The sequence below is a fragment of the Stigmatopora nigra genome, chromosome 16 (genome assembly GCF_051989575.1).
Source record: "Stigmatopora nigra isolate UIUO_SnigA chromosome 16, RoL_Snig_1.1, whole genome shotgun sequence".
Lineage (NCBI taxonomy): Eukaryota > Metazoa > Chordata > Actinopteri > Syngnathiformes > Syngnathidae > Stigmatopora > Stigmatopora nigra.
Window position 1 is genome coordinate 7,824,148 of NC_135523.1, and position 18,468 is coordinate 7,842,615.

The following is an 18,468-nucleotide window of genomic DNA, read 5'->3' on the forward strand; positions in this document are numbered from 1 at the left end:
AAAGTAGACTGCATGGACTCCTCAAGGCTGTGGCCAGTGCCGTAGGAGGGCCATAGTGCGGCTGAGGGATGACATAGCATTGTGGCCGAGATGGCTCGTTGAGCCTGTAGAAAAGGAGCCCAAGATGAAAAATGGCTGCGTGCTTTCACAACTGGAATGGCCTTTGTAATTCTGCTTGTTTTTACTTGCTTCATTCATCCCCATTCTCACGCCTTGCTCCTACTTTTCACCTCCCCTTCATCAACTCCAGCACCCCTGGCAGGTCAATGTACAATGTGTGCGAAGGAGGGTATATTTTGCGTGCTGCTATCTGTCAGAAAATGTCTGTCTTCAGCGGGGTTTTCCCAAGTTGTGGATGACCTAAGGCTTGAAAGTGCTGACAAAAGGCTACATGACGAATAACTTGTTTTCAAGGTTCAAGTTGCAGTCCAAAAAAGCCCAACCTGGTGTAGGTGTTATATTTTCTAAAGGAAAAAGTCATATTTCACTGGAGACAGTCTTACATTGTCCTAAAGATGATGTAATGTTATTGAAGTAGGGTTGATTTTACCATGCTATGTCAAATACTATATAGTTTTTATTATGTGTGTTATATAATAACATAAGTACAGTATATATCTTATCTTAATTTTTCCGCTTTATCCTCACTAGGGTCGCGGGGAGTGCTGGAGCCTATCCCAGCTGACTTCAGGCCAGAGGCAGGGGACACCCTGAATCGGTAGCCAGCCAATCACAGGGCACAAGGAGACTTAGAAGCAATTTAGAGTGTTCCATCAGTTTATCTTGCATGTTTTTGGAATGTGGGAGGAAATTGGAGTACCCGGAGGAAACCCATACAGAACATGCAAACTCTACACAGGTAGATGTGTCGTGGATTTGAACCCAGGACCCCCAAGCTGTGAGGCCGGCACACTAACTACTCGCTCCACCATGGCACCCAATATCATATTTTTAAACCAAATCAAAAATAAATATTGTGATGGGAAAATATAAGGGAATTTTATAGAACGCAGTTTTTCAAATTGTAACATAATGTTTCAAGGTAAATGATTTTTCCACATAATTTATTTTCCTGGCATCCGACCATCGTTACCTGCTGAGAAGCAACGCAATGTGAACTGACATCACAGAGATATATATTTCAATTACCATTGTTCTTCTCAAGATAAAAGGAAGCTTTCAGCACCTTTCATCATAGCAGTACTTTAAAAATATTTGGTCACTGTACTGTGTGGAGCTGAAGAAATATGTCTTCAAAAAGCTAAAAGATGAAACACATGCACACAATACATGACAAGGTTTAATTTAAGAGGCTCCTTTTTCAACCTTAAAATTTTATCACGTTGCCAGGCAACTTGAGTTGTACCTTCAAACAGAAATGCTGAACAATAACACACATTATGTTGTATTCAGGCAAAAACACTAAAGTTTTATTCAAATTATATGTATCTATCTTCATTATTGGGCCCTTTGGTTCCATAAGAGACATTGCGTTATTGTTGGGTATTTTTCTCGTTTATATTCATTTTTTTAGGATGACACTTGCTCACTCAGTTCCCCTTTCGCAGCTCAAAATCTGCTCTGAAACATAGCTGAACCTCTGTGGGTTATGGTTTTGGCCGTGAGCAAGTTGCACATCCATTGTGCAGAGGAGACAAGCATGCAGAGAGAAAGAGGTGCTGACAATCCTGATTGGAAAACGAAAACTTGTGGAGGTCAAAGTATTGGTGAGTAAAAACATTTACCAAAAAAGATTGTTTGAAAATGAAACTTTTTTTGTTTTTGGTTAACATTATAAGCTTGGCAACTAGAGCTGCTTTCCTGTAAAATTCCAATTTTGTTACAGTGAAGTTTTCTAATTGAGGATTTGTGTCAAATATTTCATATTTTCAAAATGAATAATGTTCAGTTCAAGTCAACTATTTATTTACCAATTATGGCTTTGGTCTTTGCAATTGGTTTCTGATTTCCAATTTTGAACATTTCTAAATTTAAAAATGTAGATCATACCTATTTGTTATTTTGTTTGATTTCATTGGCCAGGTGTAAGTATTAAAACATGTAGTGAAAATACTTACAGACCTCTGCATTATGTTTTTTTTTTTCATAAAAATGCATGCAAGCTTATGATATTGGAATTGCCAGTGCGCTGATTCTCTTACTATTTGTTAGCTATTTCACATATCCACTTCATTTCCATCTCCCACCGTAGGGGATCGAGGGAGATGGCTCACCCACGCCCTCGAGCTGCAGGGGAGATCACACACACATAGCATCCAACATGTGAAGTCAGCACGGAAAATGACTTGATTTGAATGTAATGTAGACCTACGTGTGAAGTGCGGTCAACAAAGAAGTGTATTTACAGCTGGCGCTAATGCTGCTGTGCACAGCACGACACACAGCGCACTGCAATTTTGATGTAACTCAATGTGCTCTGTGCTTTTCACAAAACATAAACAACTGCAACTAATACCATCTCAAAGATCAAATTTCACTCATTTATTTTTGTATTTCAATGTGTCTCACTGTCAAAAAAGATGAGCGTAATTATGCCCTACAATCTGTTATCCCAGATTCCTGTTTGCTGTAGGAATTGGGTTAAATTCACTTTAAAATGTTTTACCGCTTTATCCTCATTAGGTTTGCAGAGGGTGCTGGAGCCAATCTCAGCTGTCTCCAGGCCAAAAGCGGGAGACACCCTGAATCGTTGGCCAGTCGATCGCAGGGCATGAGGAGACGGAGAACCATGCACGCCCACACCCATAAATAGGGGCAATTTAGAGTGCGTATGTTTTCGTAATGTGGGAGGAAACCGGAGTACCCGCAGGAAATCACGCAGGCCCGGGGAGAACATGCAAACTCTACACAGGTGTGTATGTAGATGTATGTGTATGTGTGTTTGTGTATATACATTCATACACGCGTATATATACATATATATACTAGTATATACTTTTAAAAAATGTATTTATTTATTTTTTTAATTCAGCGAGAGAGACCACATCATTTTAGTATTCTTTTTTGTTTTCAGGAAGAGAGAAGCTCGACCTGATGCGAACCCGAAATAGTAATACTTTCCATTTTAAGCCTGACCCAAGCCGAATTTCACCTCTAGCCCCTATCCCGTCTGTTTTCTACATCTTCCTTCCTCGACTAATACACCCAAATGGAATGACCAACTCATCAGCAATGTGCCCAGACCTTAATTATTTGATTCAGTTGTGTTTTTTGGAAGAACCCATGAGTAAAACACTGGATAGGGGCCAACAAGGACTTGAATTGGACACCCCCGGTAAGTCTAATGGCTCTGTCCAAATTAGCTGCCATCCTTATCCACCTGCCGGGCCAGTTGTGCGTCGCTGCCACGTTTCTCTCCTCTGACGTTGTTGAAGGTGCGCCAGGAGAAGCGCATCGACCACCCTCCGATCTTCTCGCGCAAGCTACAAAGATGCGCGATCTCCTGGAGTAAGTTGCATTTTCTCTTCCCCTTGCCATCCTTTTGAGGTCTCACGCACACCCCCACTCCTCCCATTTCTCCTCCCGAGGGGAGGCACATTGTCTGTGGCGCAGTGTCCGATTTCAAGCCACGCTGCCTGGTGCGCACTCCTGCGTGGGTCAGGAATAGAAGCAAGAAGTCCGCGGGGAGGAGGAAGACTTTGGCTGGAGCCCGTCCCGAGCACAAACTGGGGATCTATTTGCACATTCGTCTTTATTGTTCTTCACTGCTCTCCCCCACGGACTCTTAAGACACGCTGCGTGGATCTCAACTAAATGACTGCGAGTTGACCACCTCACCAGGTAAAAAACATTTTTTCATATTTATTTATTCATACTTATTTATTCATTATGATGTGCTCCTTTTTTCCCGTATTGCAGTTGATATTACACCCGAAATGTCTTTCCTAAAATGTTTGCTTTGTATTCTTAGTTTGAAAATGCATGTGATGGAACTTGATCTTCTGAATTATTAATGTCTGAAAACCCCAAAATGCAACAAGTTGGATTAATTCCGGGTAAAAAATATTATTAAACAGCCACACGTATTTTTTTTAAAGTGCGCTTTTAGAAGTTTTAAAAAAAGACGCTCTTACCAATTTTGACCGCTTGGTGGCGCTGATAGAGTGCAACCATCACCCACATGTTTGATACAGTCAACAAATAGTGTTTGGCCCCTGCTCCTCTTTTTAATATTTCAGGACGGTAAATAAGAAATTGAAACGAGACGTGATTCCTAATTAAGATGGCATGGAAATGTACACATCCTATATACCCTATAGTGATTTAATTTAGTGTTGTGGAGTAGTAGTCATTTTAAATGTGTAGATTGGATGACATTTGAAGGGACTACCGGCCTATGCATTTCCTCAACTGTTTTTTTTTTATTTATCACTTGCATTTTGATACAATTTGAACAAAAGTCCACATCCTGGCAAGTAGACTGGACTGCTGTATTCATGCCATATCATTCATTCATCCATTTTCTGAACCACTTTATCCTCAAGGTTCGCGGGGGGTGCTGGAGCCTATCCCAGCTGACTTTTGGGCATGAAGCGTGGGACATCCTGAATCCGTAGCCAGCCGATTGCAGGGCACGAAGAGACTGACAATCATTCACGCTTACCTTTCATACCTAGGCGCAATTTAGAGTGTCCAACCAGCCTACCATGCATGCCTTAGGAATGTGGGAAGAAACCAGAGTACCCAGAGTAAACCCACACAGGCCCGGGAGAACATGAAAACTGGTGGACCGACCTGGATTTGAACCCAGGACCGTGCAACCGTGAGGCCGACGCGTTAACCACTCAGCCGCCAGGCTTCAATACAATGTACATCAATTGAAAAGATATGATTCCAGCTCTGTATTTGTAGTACAGCATTTTTTAGTAAATACTGTATGCTGGCAGTAGTACTGTAAAATACACACGCACCCTTGAGATGCTCCTCTCCACCATCCAAATAGTGAAATTAAATTAGATTTCCAACGTTTTATCTTATTTTTTCCAAATGTGAAAGTGTTCCAGTGAAGCAACATAATAATGCGAAGAGTCAGGTGAAAAGTTCTGAATGACAGAAGTCTAAATATGCAAATTCAGCACGCGTTTCTCGTTGATTGGAATCCTCATTTACGACCTCACATTCCTTTGCATCATGCCTAAGCAGCATGATGGATATTTGAGTCCAGGCACACAAACAAAGCAATTAGTTTCGCCCTGATGACACGGACCCTTGTGGCCTGAGTGGGCTCTGCGGTCACTATGACAACCACATGAATGACGGGACTATTGTCGCTGACCTTTGTGATATGGCTTCCCTCACGGGGGGGTTCCTGTCCCACTGGGGGTGAAAGTAGAGAGGCATTATCATGCCCATGTAAACTAAACAGTCGTTACCCTCTGGCCCTGTCAGTGCTCTTTTAAGGTCTTTTGGCGCCTTATTTATCTGACATATGTACCATGGAGCTTTGGGCAACTTTGTCTTTGGGCAACACACAAACAATTCCATCTTTATCACGAGGGCAAGGAGGTCGTTTTCATCTTTTCCTTGTCATGCGTCATTAACATTAGTAGTTTCAACTGAACTCTAAAATGTCTTAACAAAAACAATACAAATGATATTTAGCAGGAACTACATCTGCAGTGTGTACGTAGCATTTATAAAAAGGGCATCGCCATTGCCTAATGGACCGTCGTGCATGTTAGAGTGAAACTTTTAGGTTCAGAAAACAATGCAATCAGTCATGCTGGTTTAGTTCTCTATTTTTATTTTATGAAGGAAAAGACTGAATTCATTGCGAACAGACAGCCATTGCAATAAAACCTTCAGTAATGTTGCATGGAATATATGGAGTCATCATAAAGATCTTAATGGAAGAGAGACAGCGATATGTTTGCAGCACTTTGGTATAACGGGATTCTTGTTTTGTTCATAGAATGAGCATTGCTATACACTGTAATCATTGATATTTTATGTTGCCTTATATATTTTCTTAAAACTTTGGGTGAAATCTATTATTCCACCATTCCTTTAAGAGCAGAAGTGTTTTTTTTGTTCCCCCTTGGATTTTTCTTTGACTTCGGAAGAATATTTTTAAAGAAAATCTTCATTCAAGTCTCAAATTTGGCTTGTCTTGGCCATTTTACCTTTCAAGTTGCTTAATGCGCTGCCCTGCAATTTTTAGATGTCATTTTTTTCCATTTAAATTTGGTCTAGAAATTTAGCAACTCGACATTGATCGAAAATGGTTGTCAAAACAAGAGAACACAAAGAAAATAAGTTCCTATCTCAAGTGTTTTACCATCTACTACTTTTTATTTCACTTTTCAACCAAACTTTGAATAGAATTCTTGTCGATGAAATTTCTTCTAAAGTGCTCTTGTATGTACTGCTATACAAAGGCTGAAGTGGTGTTCTCCTTCCTCCCTGCTGTTCTTGCTCCTCTAAGCTGACACTTTACTTATACATCATAACACTTTCTGAAAATTGTCCCTTCACCTTCTTATAGCTCAAACTCATGAGTTAATTCCACTTGAAAACACTTCCACTTGGTGTTGTGTTCATTGTTATAAGCCACATATTTGCTACTTGTGTCCGTAGGGGAAGAAAAGTTGTCAAGGTAAAAGCAAACAGGTCTGTCTTTAGTGCTGTTGGGTAGTGGGAAGATCCAATGTTGCCACGGTGACAAGTCCATCAGTGCATCGACTATTTATGCCACTTTTGCTTTAGAAACCCTAGTAGCTGAGCAATTGCCTTAGAGATTAGGTATAAGGAAAAAACTAACTTCTGTTTATTTACCTTTACACTCACTGGCCATACATTTAGGGACACCTACATTGGTATATTCCAAACTTTGTCTAAAAAGAACAAAACACTTTTCTAATACAGTGGTACCCCGAGATATGAGCTTAATGTGTATTGTATGTCGATTTTCTCGTAACTCAAACAAATATTTAACATAGAAATGAACTAAAAACAAATGAATTTGTTCCAATCCTCTGAAAAAAAAACACCTACCTTTTTGCACGGCAACAGGCTGGTAACATAACATAAATTTAAATGAACTTGGATTACCATGCAGACACACTCAAAAATAAGTTTAATCTAACTTTACACTAAACGTAATTCTAATTTTGTTTGAAATTTTGATACCTTTCTTTGGCTCTATTTGCCCCACCTCCACACTGACTTTCAGTCAATATTGAGGGTTGTTTGATTGTTTTCTCTTGGAAATATTCAGAAAATGATGCACACAAATGTCTTCACAATAGGATAATGCATGACCACTTGCCAATGAGAAGTAGTATATACGCCATTCGCATTGACTAATGGGAAAAAAAAACACTGAAAACACTATCTCAAGATAAATATCTGCTCAAAATGCTACTCCTATCTCAAATTGGTCGTACGTCAGCCACTGTATAACACTGGTCACTTTTGATAAATCCATAGGAAGGAGGCCTTTGGAGTTAACAGTACTTTACATAAGAGTAGTACATTATATCCACTGTTGTGTTGCCTGCATTATTAACTGCGCTGTCACCACCATGTCTATCCAAGATTAAATGTCTGTGGTTTGTAGGCAACATGTCCACATGTCACTGGGAATTAGCACCACTTAAGCAGCATTGACCTGCCAGCACTGTTCCAGCGTTGAAGTACTGTCCCGCTCTTCTCAGCTCAACCTCAAACTCCCATCAAATAGCTGAGGAATTTGTCTTTAAAGCAAGATGACTGTAACAAGGCAGCTGGCTCTATTTGGGTCATCATTAAATAATCCTTAGAGCCCATTTTTCAAAGGAGGATCAAGAAAAAGTGGCTCTAGGAAAAGGTTGGAGAGAAACTGATTTAAAAGAAACAACTTGTTTGAATTCAAAACAAATTATTTTTCAGTGATGAAATGAATTTGATTTATTGGTAGATTGGTTAATAAGGATAGTCACAGTTTTCTGCTATTTTACAGGGCTTGTGCAGTTTTCCCCCGATTATTCCAACTTCACTTAGTTTTTTCTGCTATTAGTGATTAATACATTTTTTGTTATTATAGAGGTGATCCTACTTTGCGATTTTTCGATCATTGCGGCCACATTAACCACATTATTCGTGGGATAACTTTACTATAATTCTTATACCCTGACTTTGTTTTACGTGGTGTGGGTCATAGCTAGTTGTTGAGGTGTTTATAGATGATACAAGAAGAAATATATCAAGACAGAGTATTTCTAAAGTCACTATCCTCAATCAAACAGACCTATTATTAGGTCAATTTGTCAAATAACACATTCGCCCAGTGGCAATGTATCAAATCCTCATCCTTCCGCCTCTTAGTTTGTCTTCTCTGATATAGCAAAGACCTATTCTAACAGCATGCCAACAAAGATTTGATTTGAAAAGGCTTATCAAATTTACAGAAATTTCACTTTGTCATCACTTATAGACAGCCCGTATAAGTGCAAATCATGCACAATATTGATTGATATGGTTGAAACAAGTTTCCAACAAAGTATTCCTGCAATATCTCATTTTTTTGTTCTTAACCACGTGGGACTAAAGAAGGATACCTTGAATTCAAAGAATGGTGTCTGTTTCTTGACCACATGTTCGACGTGCCACTTAAATTCTAAGGTCAAATACTCTTCTGTGCTCCTCCCACTATTTATCTACTAAAGGAAAGACTTTAAGACCTAATACCTTGACTAGTTTATTTCCCTGGACACACAATAGATTTACCCCCAGTGCCATAATTCACTGAGGTAAAACCTGCCTCACTACAACATGTGGTGCCTCGTATAAGCCCTGCAATTAGAAGCCAGCAGCCATGAAAAGTAGATGATTCTGTTCACATCTGTTTTTTTTTGTGTCTTAGCATTTTTAAAAGGGAGAATTTGACTCACGTGGGGTCCCTGAGACCCTGTGTCCTCCTCCTTTGTAGAACATATCATCACATGATAAGGAGCTGACTTTGATCTAATCTGTTTCGGATTTCTTGGATCGTTAGCAAATGAAAACAGATGAGGACTTTGAAATCGTTGCAAAAAAGGCTAATCAGAGCAGGATCCTAAGAAGTGAAATCACAGTTACACGAGGAAGCATCCCTTGGCAGATGAATGGGGAAAGGAAATTGCAGCGCGTGCTACATTCATTTTATCCCTAGCCCTATACCAAAGTTTGCGATAACATCTGAAAGATAAAGTGGCTCACTGGTTGTGATGCAGGAAAAATGGAAGGAAGATGCAGTAGGAGATTAAAGAAGGGTTCAAGAAAAGGAAGATTGGACAGCGGTGATAGAAGTGACTGAACAGATAAACAGACAAAAGGCTAGAGCCGTCCGTCTTCGTCTTGAATGCAAAAGATGCACGAAAAGGATGCAGAATTATCCAGATCGACGATAATATCTCGGGCTGTCAATTTGACAGGTTGTCCCAAAATAGCTGGAGGGAAATTGCTCAACATTCAAGCAGGAGTTTCTCTCAAGGGGCAGCAGTCCCTGATTTAGTGAATGGGCAGAGAAATAGACAAGATGCCCGCAAAAATGTTACATGATAAATGAAAAAACAGGAAAACCAAAGGGAAACCGACAAGGAAAATAAAAAGTGGCATTTGTTTTGTATAATTGCGGTTTTCCACTCTGGCCCCCATTTAGTGATAAATGCAATATAATTAATTCATGGTTTTTACTCATACTGCTGTTTTTGTTGACGTCATTGCAGTATTATTTGTGCTATTCAATTTATGTATTCCACCTCAAGTCGAACATGCCAAAAAAGCACCAAAGTGCTCGTAATATTTTTCTCTCCACGCGCTGACTTCAAGCCAGACTTCCAATCGAAGTCCCTGCTGAAAAGGCAGCATGTATTACAAATAGTGTGATGTGGCTGCTGCTGCAGCACATTTCTAATTTGCCAGTTCGCTAAAATAACTTTTTCTCACCCATTTTTTTGTTGCCAATGCACATATTCTGCAATAGAAAAACAACCCCACCCCTGAGTATATCATTAGTAGATAATTTTTTAGCAGCACATCTGATTATTTTAATGACTGTTTAAATGTGCACTTGATGTGCTACGTTTGCAATTTTTAGACCACCTGGAGCTTTAGATTTGACTCCCTTTGTTGTTCTTGGCCCGTCTTTGGTCAGTATGCATATTTTAACGTTGTTTATGCATGGATGATCATCAGAGCCCCATTTATATTTTTGTCTTGTTTTATTTTAAATTTTATTTCCCTGATTAAAACCATATTATATGAATACAAACTATTTAAAATTCGGTAATGTTTTTACTCTGATGGGCAATTGAGGGTTTAAAGACTTTAATTTTCTGTCAATTACTTGTTAGTCTGGGCTTTAAAGACTTAAGTGTGGACTCATTGTTTCCTGTAGCTTCCGGTTTAGCCAGTAGAAGGCGTGTGCGCTGGCCAGGTGGGCTTATCAGGTTAGGTGGTCGTAGTTCAATTTGAACTTGTTTTGCCAAGCTCATAATCCATGATGTAGGCTTAATTTTTGTTTTCCCTCATGCTTAAAATAACATTTTTCTTTAAGTATTTTTGAGATTATCTGCAAATGGGCAAAATGGGCTCAAACTTAATTTGCTGGTGGTATGTGGTGGTTCTTGCAAAACTGTTCTCCAGCCACTACTTTTGCTCTGACTGGCAAGACTGAATGCAGGTTTGTACCAGCTTTCAGGTGCAATATTGAAAATAACCTGGTGTACTTTGTCTCAACACTTCTAGCTACTGACTTAATGGGCGACCTGATTTTTTTTTTCAACACAAAAGCACCATTTGTTCTCCTCTAGACACCATAAAAATAGTTGTTCGGCCAGACACTTGACTGGCTTTGAATCACCAGCCAGTTGTTTTGGCAAATGAGTAACAGTTGTTTTACACATTCAATTCTCCTTTTTACATCAAAATGAGTATGCATTGTCGAACGAAATTGCGAGTAAGTTGCTCTTGGGTTTCAATTTGTGATAATTTGCCTGAAATCAACTCAAGCTTACCTGCACAAAAACATTACATTTGAATGAGATTTTTGTTTTAAACCTGATTCTGAGGAATAATTTAAAGATCAATATGTTAAAGTATAACACAAAGCTAATATCGTATTAAAAAATCACCATCTGAAAGATTTTGTCACTTTTCAGTTCATCTTCATCTCAGGTTATTGTAATTTAAAACTTTCTTTTCCAAAACGTTTAAATACATTTGGATTTTTGTGTGAAACATCAGGTTGTTTTATTCAGAATTGCGCATTTTTCCAACTTCTTATTTATTCCATTTTTATTGGCACACTGTACATGTTCAACAGATGCCACCATGTCTGTGTGTATGTTATTTAATTCACAAATATCAGATAATTTATTGTTTCATTTGCATATGAAATTTCTAATGTGCCAGGAAATTCATGTTTGAATGCAATTTACTCACTGGATCCTCATAGAAGACTTTACTGTCTTCATGATTGACACTTCAAAATAATCATTTTGGTTTAGTGCTTCTGACTATGTTATGCTATGAACATATTTGAAAGACCTTGCTGGTCTTGAGCCTTAGTGATAAGTGAGCATCTTCCTGCAAAGCACACTTTGAGAAAGATTGGTTTGGATGTTTGGCTGTGCCAGTGCTCTTATTCTACTGTTTGTACAACCTGTGAATCTTTTAATCCCCTTGCCATTTTCTGCTAACTTAACGGCTGTGCTGGGATGAATGTGGACTGTTTAAAGCATCTCTGGAGTCAGATGGTCCTTCATAGGTTTCTTAATGTGAAGGGATAAAAAGCTATTGCCGTGAAAGCTGACTTTTGCATTTTTTTTGCCATGGCTTAGAAGAAACACTGTCTTAAAACATTGCTGAAATATATATTCAGGATGTTGACTGCCTATTTAAACAATACTATGTTTAAGATATAACGCTATCATGCGGGAAAAGTACACACTGCTCATATATAAAAAGCTTTTGTTCATCCTGTTTTCAAACGCATTTATTAAGTCTGCAAAGGGCCACAAACAAAGGCTCAAGTTTCTTCTTCCCAGGCTATTTTGACCCTAGCTTGACATCTTGACCAAGGCGCATCTGCTACCGCTCTATTGAATGAAGAGGAGAAATAATACCCCCTCTCTCAACACAAATCTTAGACCAAAAAAATGTGATTGCCTTCTAACTCAAACCTCAAAAAAGGTTTGGTCAAGTTATAAATAACTGTGGAAATACGTAATAACAATATAAGCAGTTTTTCTGACCTTAAACTGTCTTAAACATAAACTGGAGAAATTCCAATGAGGAGGAAAGGGCATTCCATATATAAATATCTCTGTAAATATATTATTAGAGAGAGATTTGGCCACTCGTATAATTGTTTTGCTTAATCTCTGACAAACTTTATGGGTTTTGAATGATGGGAGAAGCTGTCATATTTGTGTAGCCTGCAGCAGTACTCCAAAAAAAGAAAGATGAGATTGTGGTAGACTTTAATGCGAACAAATGTAGAGTGTGTTACATAATGTGGCATCTCAGCATGTAGTAGTAAACCATCCCTTGCTTCTATCAGACAATCACAATATTCATGAATTCGGTGAGATATCTCTCTCATCTGATTTTCTGAACCATTGGGGGTGCCAGAGCCAATCCCAGCTGTCTCCAGGCCAGAGGACACTCTGAATCGGTGGCCAGCCAATTGCAGGGCACAAGGAGACGGGCAACAATGCACACTCACACCCATACCTAGGGACAATTTAGAGTGTCCAATCAGCCTGCCATGGATGTTTTTGCTATGTGGGAGGAAACCAGAGTACCCGGAGGAAACCCATACAGAACTGGGGAGAACATGCAAACTCCACACAGGTGGTCGTGACCTAGATTTGAACCCAGTACCCCAGAGTTGATTTCTAGCTCAAGGTTTTTAGTTTCATTGAACGCAAATAATCACAATATGGCATAAATTCCACATTGTTTACCAACATTTGTATTTCAAATGTCTCAAAGTTCTACACATTCACACTTGAAGTAAAATGTGGGGACCCAAATAGTTTTTAAAAGATTCACCCAATCAGCATAGATGTTAATATTTACTTGGAATTGATTAAGAATATTTTTTAAAACAGTTTGCGATTTTGTTGTAGTTTGTCAAAAAAATGTAGAATAAGTAGTCCCTCGATTATTACGACTTCACTTATTGCAAATTCACTACTTAGGGATTTTTTATGCTTTTAATTAGTATTATTAATATTTGTTAAAGTTCATAAAAATCCACACTGAAATTCTTGCTACTAGGTGGTCATTTGTCTCCCACGCGCACCATCTATCAATACGTCCAACATTTCAGTCTTAAGAGGATTGTAAATATTTTTTTTCCTTGGCCTTTTCTTCGATATAGATGAGTAAGAGTACAAGGTTAAGTGTGCCCTGAATCCATCAAAACACCCACATCAGCACTATATTTAACACACACACACACACACAAACATATGTAACTGTTCTTTATAAGAATATTATTGTGAATATTTATGCAAAATGCAGAATTGACTTCTTCTGTCTGGTGTGTCCATAATAAGGCACTCAAAAGGACAAAGTGCGCCTTGAAGAAATCCACTGCACACATTTTTCACTCCTGACTGAAAAAGAAACATGACGGGATGATTAATGTGCAGATTTTCCAAGAAAAGAAAGCCCATGTGTGACAAAGATGAAGTTAGGCGTATGACTAACATCTATATTTGGAGTAAATGGGGCCTAGGATTTACTAAAAGAGCACCACAGTCAAAGTATACCTTCTTGTGGTAAGTTACTAGGAATAACAAAGATGACGCTTGGTACACCTGTGCGCCACATGTGGATCGGTGCCCTGCAAAACGGCATCGTCATCATTAAAGGCAAGGTTGAAGGGGATCATTAAGTCATTATTTATGGGCTTTCTCCTGTTTTTTTTTTTTTTTTAAATCACCTCCAGACATAGTCACACCATACAGACACACTTATATGAATAACACAATTGTGTGAACCACCCAAGGCGTCCGGGTTAATAGAAAAAAGTGCAGACATGGACAGTCTCAGATTTGTAAAGTTGCCAAAAGTGTTGTAAAAATAGCTTTGCTCGCGTGGCGTCGCATGCTTGTTCCACAATGGTCCTCCAGTGTTCCAACACAAAAAAATCCAAGGCAATGTGATAACCAGTCTTGAACAGTAATTTAGATTTAAGATGTTATCAATTTGTTCACATAACAAGCACTTTTTTTTGTCTCGGATGATTGACAGTATGATAGCCTACTGCCAGACTCACGTAAAAAGTACCTATGTTTATTTTTTAATGCATCATAGGCTTAAATCCCTCCCTCCCTTTGGCACATCATTCAAAACACACCCATTACATCGAGAACTGTGACCGGAGTTATAAGAATAAACTATTGAATAATTGTTTCGTTCCAAACTGATAATTCTGTATTTTTAATGTATCGGTGCAAAAGGCGATTCAAAGCAATTGGTCACATGAAATGTATTAACCTTTTTGCGTTTTTGCAGAACAAATTGACCACTTTATCTTGGTTCAGTCTCATATATTTTGATAGCCAATAAAATAGTTGAAAGAAAAATGCTGCCGATATTTTGTAGTTGAAGTAGGAACTCTTTTAGTCCGTCTATTGCCCTTGTGTACATGGTATTTTTAAACTTATTCCAAGTGGGTGTATATATCTTTAGCTGGACAACGTCAACCTGTGCTGATTTTTCTTTCTGTAGCTTCTCTCCCATTTGGCTGGTGAACAACCAGCATTGTGACAGCCTCTATTCATTTTAATTAGTACCTCTACAGCAGTACATTTCATTCCTCTCCCATTATGGTCAGGCAGCTTTGCTATCATAAAGAATGAGTAGCCTACATCCACAATAGGCATTTCCAGTATCTTTGTACGGATATATACTAGATATTCCCGGCAGAAATGTCTCTACAGACAAAATGACTTCTTGAGCAGAAAAGACCTTAATCATTTTTTACCACCTTTTTTCATGGCTTGCTATGGTCCTGTGATGTAGCTACCTGGGCTGGGAATTTTTTCTTGGAGAGGCCGGTGGGTGTAAAGTGGTTCAAAGTTAATGAGGGAGTGTTTTAAATAGGCTAGTGTTGCCTCCACACCATGGTGTTTCCTCTCCTTTTATAAGAATGGTGTTACTGTTTTTCCAGCTGTGGGGTAAGCATTGCTGTTGTGTACCCCAAAGTACCCTTTCACCTGGTTCTGTTACTTTTTAGGACCACAGGTATTTACCGGTTTGTGGACTTGCAAAATGTGTAGTTTAAGCCAAGCGTCACTCCCCTATTAATCTTTTTTTCATCTCATCTTCTTTTAATCACTTCCTTTATAACGGATCATTTTGTTCCTGCCCTACCTATTTTAAATAAGTCTTGCCGCTCACAAAATCCCTTCAATTTTTTTAGACTTCCTCAAGTCTACTTCATCCCTTTGTGCTTCTATTTTTGACATTCTATGCAGTACCATATCAGTGATCTACCTCAAGTGACCCAAGACAAGCTTCTGGCCTCTGACCCTCTTTTTTCATCAGATGAGAGTGAAACTGTAGGGCATTTATTCAGCCACTTCACTGAGCTGAGGCAAATAAGAATAGAAAAAAAAAACCTTTGACTTTTATTGAATGGACTTCCGCCATCATCCATGTCTATGTCATCTATTCCAGTGCATTAGTTATGTGCAGTGTTTGCTTTATTCCGTTATATGATGGATGGTGTTTTATTAATTATTACATGTTCTGTGATCGGTTGGCAATTCAAGGTGTCCCCGCCTACAGTCCAAAGTTGCCTCTGTTCAGTTGCCTTTTTTGTGTGGAGCAAGCATTTTCTCAGGTGGTGGGTGGAGTATAAAGTCAGATAACCATTGCTTGATTAAGAGCTAAGCCTACAAAAAAAGATAAATAAACAAATGCCTCAAGCACATTGGCACATATCTTCACACATGTTGGAAGTGGCATTTCCAAACGTATGAAATGGTGTGAACACAACTCGCACGGAAACTGACGCTAAGTCAAACAAGTCTGGATTTGAACACAAAGAAACTGTTCAACTTTTAAGGATATATTTGGGTCACCTAGACAGCTGTGCATACATAAACACACAACTCACTCTACACAGACGAGCTCATTGAACAACCCAAACGAGTGAAAAAAACATCTGGTTTTGGCCTCCAATAGACCCCCAAGGCAAAAGTAGCCACAAGAGAGGAGACCCCAAATTAAATACATCCCAGCGTGCTTTGAACCCGTCCAGTGTTGCGGGATACTAACGACGAAGATCGTACAACCTAAATCAATACCTCCCAGACTTCAGGGAATATTTAATTCTATCGGCCAAAATCCAATTAGCTTTGTCTGGTTTGTATTGTTCGTGTTCGTACATCCCATGAATATGCATTGTGTGAGAGTGGGTGAAAGTTTGGTTGTCTTTATTTTTAATTGGAGCAGCAAGAGGAGGTAAAAGCTAAACATAGACTGTTGAATGGATGTATAGCTGCTAAAAGTAATGCTACCCAACTTTGATGTGGAGCCAGCTCAGGCGTCACGAAATAGCTCAGTGGTTCATGGCAGATTCAGCCCTAAGCTTAAATTAGACTTGTCCCAGCAATATATGCAGACTTTACTGTCTTCTGTGACACTTAGTCCCTCGCGGGAACTTGTGAGCTCTAGTATTGTTGGTCAGGTACTGTTGCTAGTGTGTCCCAGAATATATTGGGGCACCATTTTCTGTGCCCAGTGTGTCTTCATAAAGAAAATGGGCAACTAGTGTTCCCACTGTTCCTTGAAAAAGTGACTTACCTAAACAAGTTGTTCTGAGTTTATCAGTTGGGAATTAGTTTGTGATCTTAATTCCATTACCATAAATGATGATGCGCTGGTTCATATTTCTTCACTTCATTATAATAATTGCTTTCATAAATTCTTCAGTGTTTTTCCAGTTGTATTGTTGCTTCCTTTAGTTTATCCCAGGCACTTATGAAGCTAAGAGGTCTTGGGACACGATTTTTACTCAGAGTTTATTGACCTGTTGTGTTTTAAGGGGATACTTTTTAAAGCTCCAAGCAGCATTTGCAAAAGATGGCAAATCTCAACACAACTTCCCAGTATGAAAATATGAAAAATTCCATGTAAGTGCTTGTGCTGGCTTTTGTTTTGTAACGTATGCTTGTGATTCATATTTCAGAGCCATTGGCACCATTGGACGTCAAACCTAATTTCAATGAGATATTTTTCTTTGTAGTCAGTAGAAATAAATAGATTCATAAAATTATTTTTCCCTGCAAACTACTGAAAATGATGCTTTTGGGAAGTAGACAGCTAGAGTCAAATCACTATTGGTATACTTTGTATATATTTTGGTCTCTTCCATTATCTTATTATCTCTAGTATTATATTTAAAACAAATAATCTGATAAATTTGATCCACCATTACTAAACTGTATACTGTGAAAATGATTAATGTGACTTATTTTATTTTCAATGCAATCGCTTTGCCCTCAGTGACTTTTGATTAGTAAATGGTGAATGGTATATTTTAATATTACATGTGCTCATAGCCATGTGTGTATACCAAACACGAGTTTCTAATAAATTATTTCACAGTTAATTTCAAATTAGCCACAAGGGTGCTTCAAAAGTTGACATGGTATATGAAATAACCATCATAAACTAATTTCAACAATTCAATACGTAAATATATGTGCATGTGTGTTTGGGGTGCTTTAGATGCAGGGGTGGACATTCGGGGGTGCTGGCAGTGCGGTCGTATCTTGGCCCTGGCCTGCAAGGGGGTGTTGTAGGGGAGAGTATACAACACATTCATGACGTTCAAAATATTAGGATCCCCACCCACCTGCTCGATGGGACGTTTATGGGGGGCCCGTGTGTGAAACCTTGCCAACATGTAATTCATTCTCCCTTAAGATGCCAATCTTGGTCTCATGTTGTATTGATAAATAATCCAACCGACTCGTATATCAGTTTACTGGCCCTCTGTGGCTCTTTTAAATCAAACCTACTACTTTATATTCTATGTGCTACTCTGTCTACCTGGTGTGGCACTCTGATGATTTAGGGCAAGGTAGTGAAGTGGATTAAGCGTGCGCTTCACGCTTTCTGCCCCGCGCCTCCGAAGGAGGGCACAGTGTCATCCATCACGGCGAGACAGTGTGGAAACATTAAAGTGAGACGTGATTAGTAAGAGAGAAGCAGCGTGACACGTGGCGGGATCAGCAGCGATGACATCCTAAGCTCGAGTTTTTCTTGTCTCAGATGCCACCCGTGTTGCTTTGATAGGGCAAACTCAAATTGTTAAACCGACACCATAAATATCTCCAATTTGAATGAATTTTGACTATTGCTATAAGCTTATTACCTCAGTTCTGCCATATTTTATTTCTAATTTTGCTACAGTACTGCTTTGCGCCCTTCAGGTAACTTTGAGATTGGCATTGGCCA

At 39.0% G+C, this 18,468-nt stretch overlaps 1 protein-coding gene across 7 annotated transcripts in view; it reads left to right on the forward strand.

Annotated features, from left to right (window-relative positions):
* The first annotated feature begins 1,612 nt into the window (after window positions 1–1,612).
* Window positions 1,613–18,468, forward strand: part of sema5a (sema domain, seven thrombospondin repeats (type 1 and type 1-like), transmembrane domain (TM) and short cytoplasmic domain, (semaphorin) 5A) — a 100,784-nt gene continuing 83,928 nt past the window's right edge. For 3 of the 7 annotated variants that reach the window (XR_013329141.1, XM_077735790.1, XM_077735785.1), the window contains exons 1-3: window positions 1,613–1,727; window positions 2,644–2,872; window positions 3,035–3,801. The gene's annotated coding sequence lies outside the window, so the exon portion shown is untranslated. The remainder of the gene's footprint in view (window positions 1,728–2,643; window positions 2,873–3,034; window positions 3,802–18,468) is intronic. The other 4 variants (XM_077735788.1, XM_077735789.1, XM_077735786.1 and 1 more) reach the window with 4 other exon arrangements.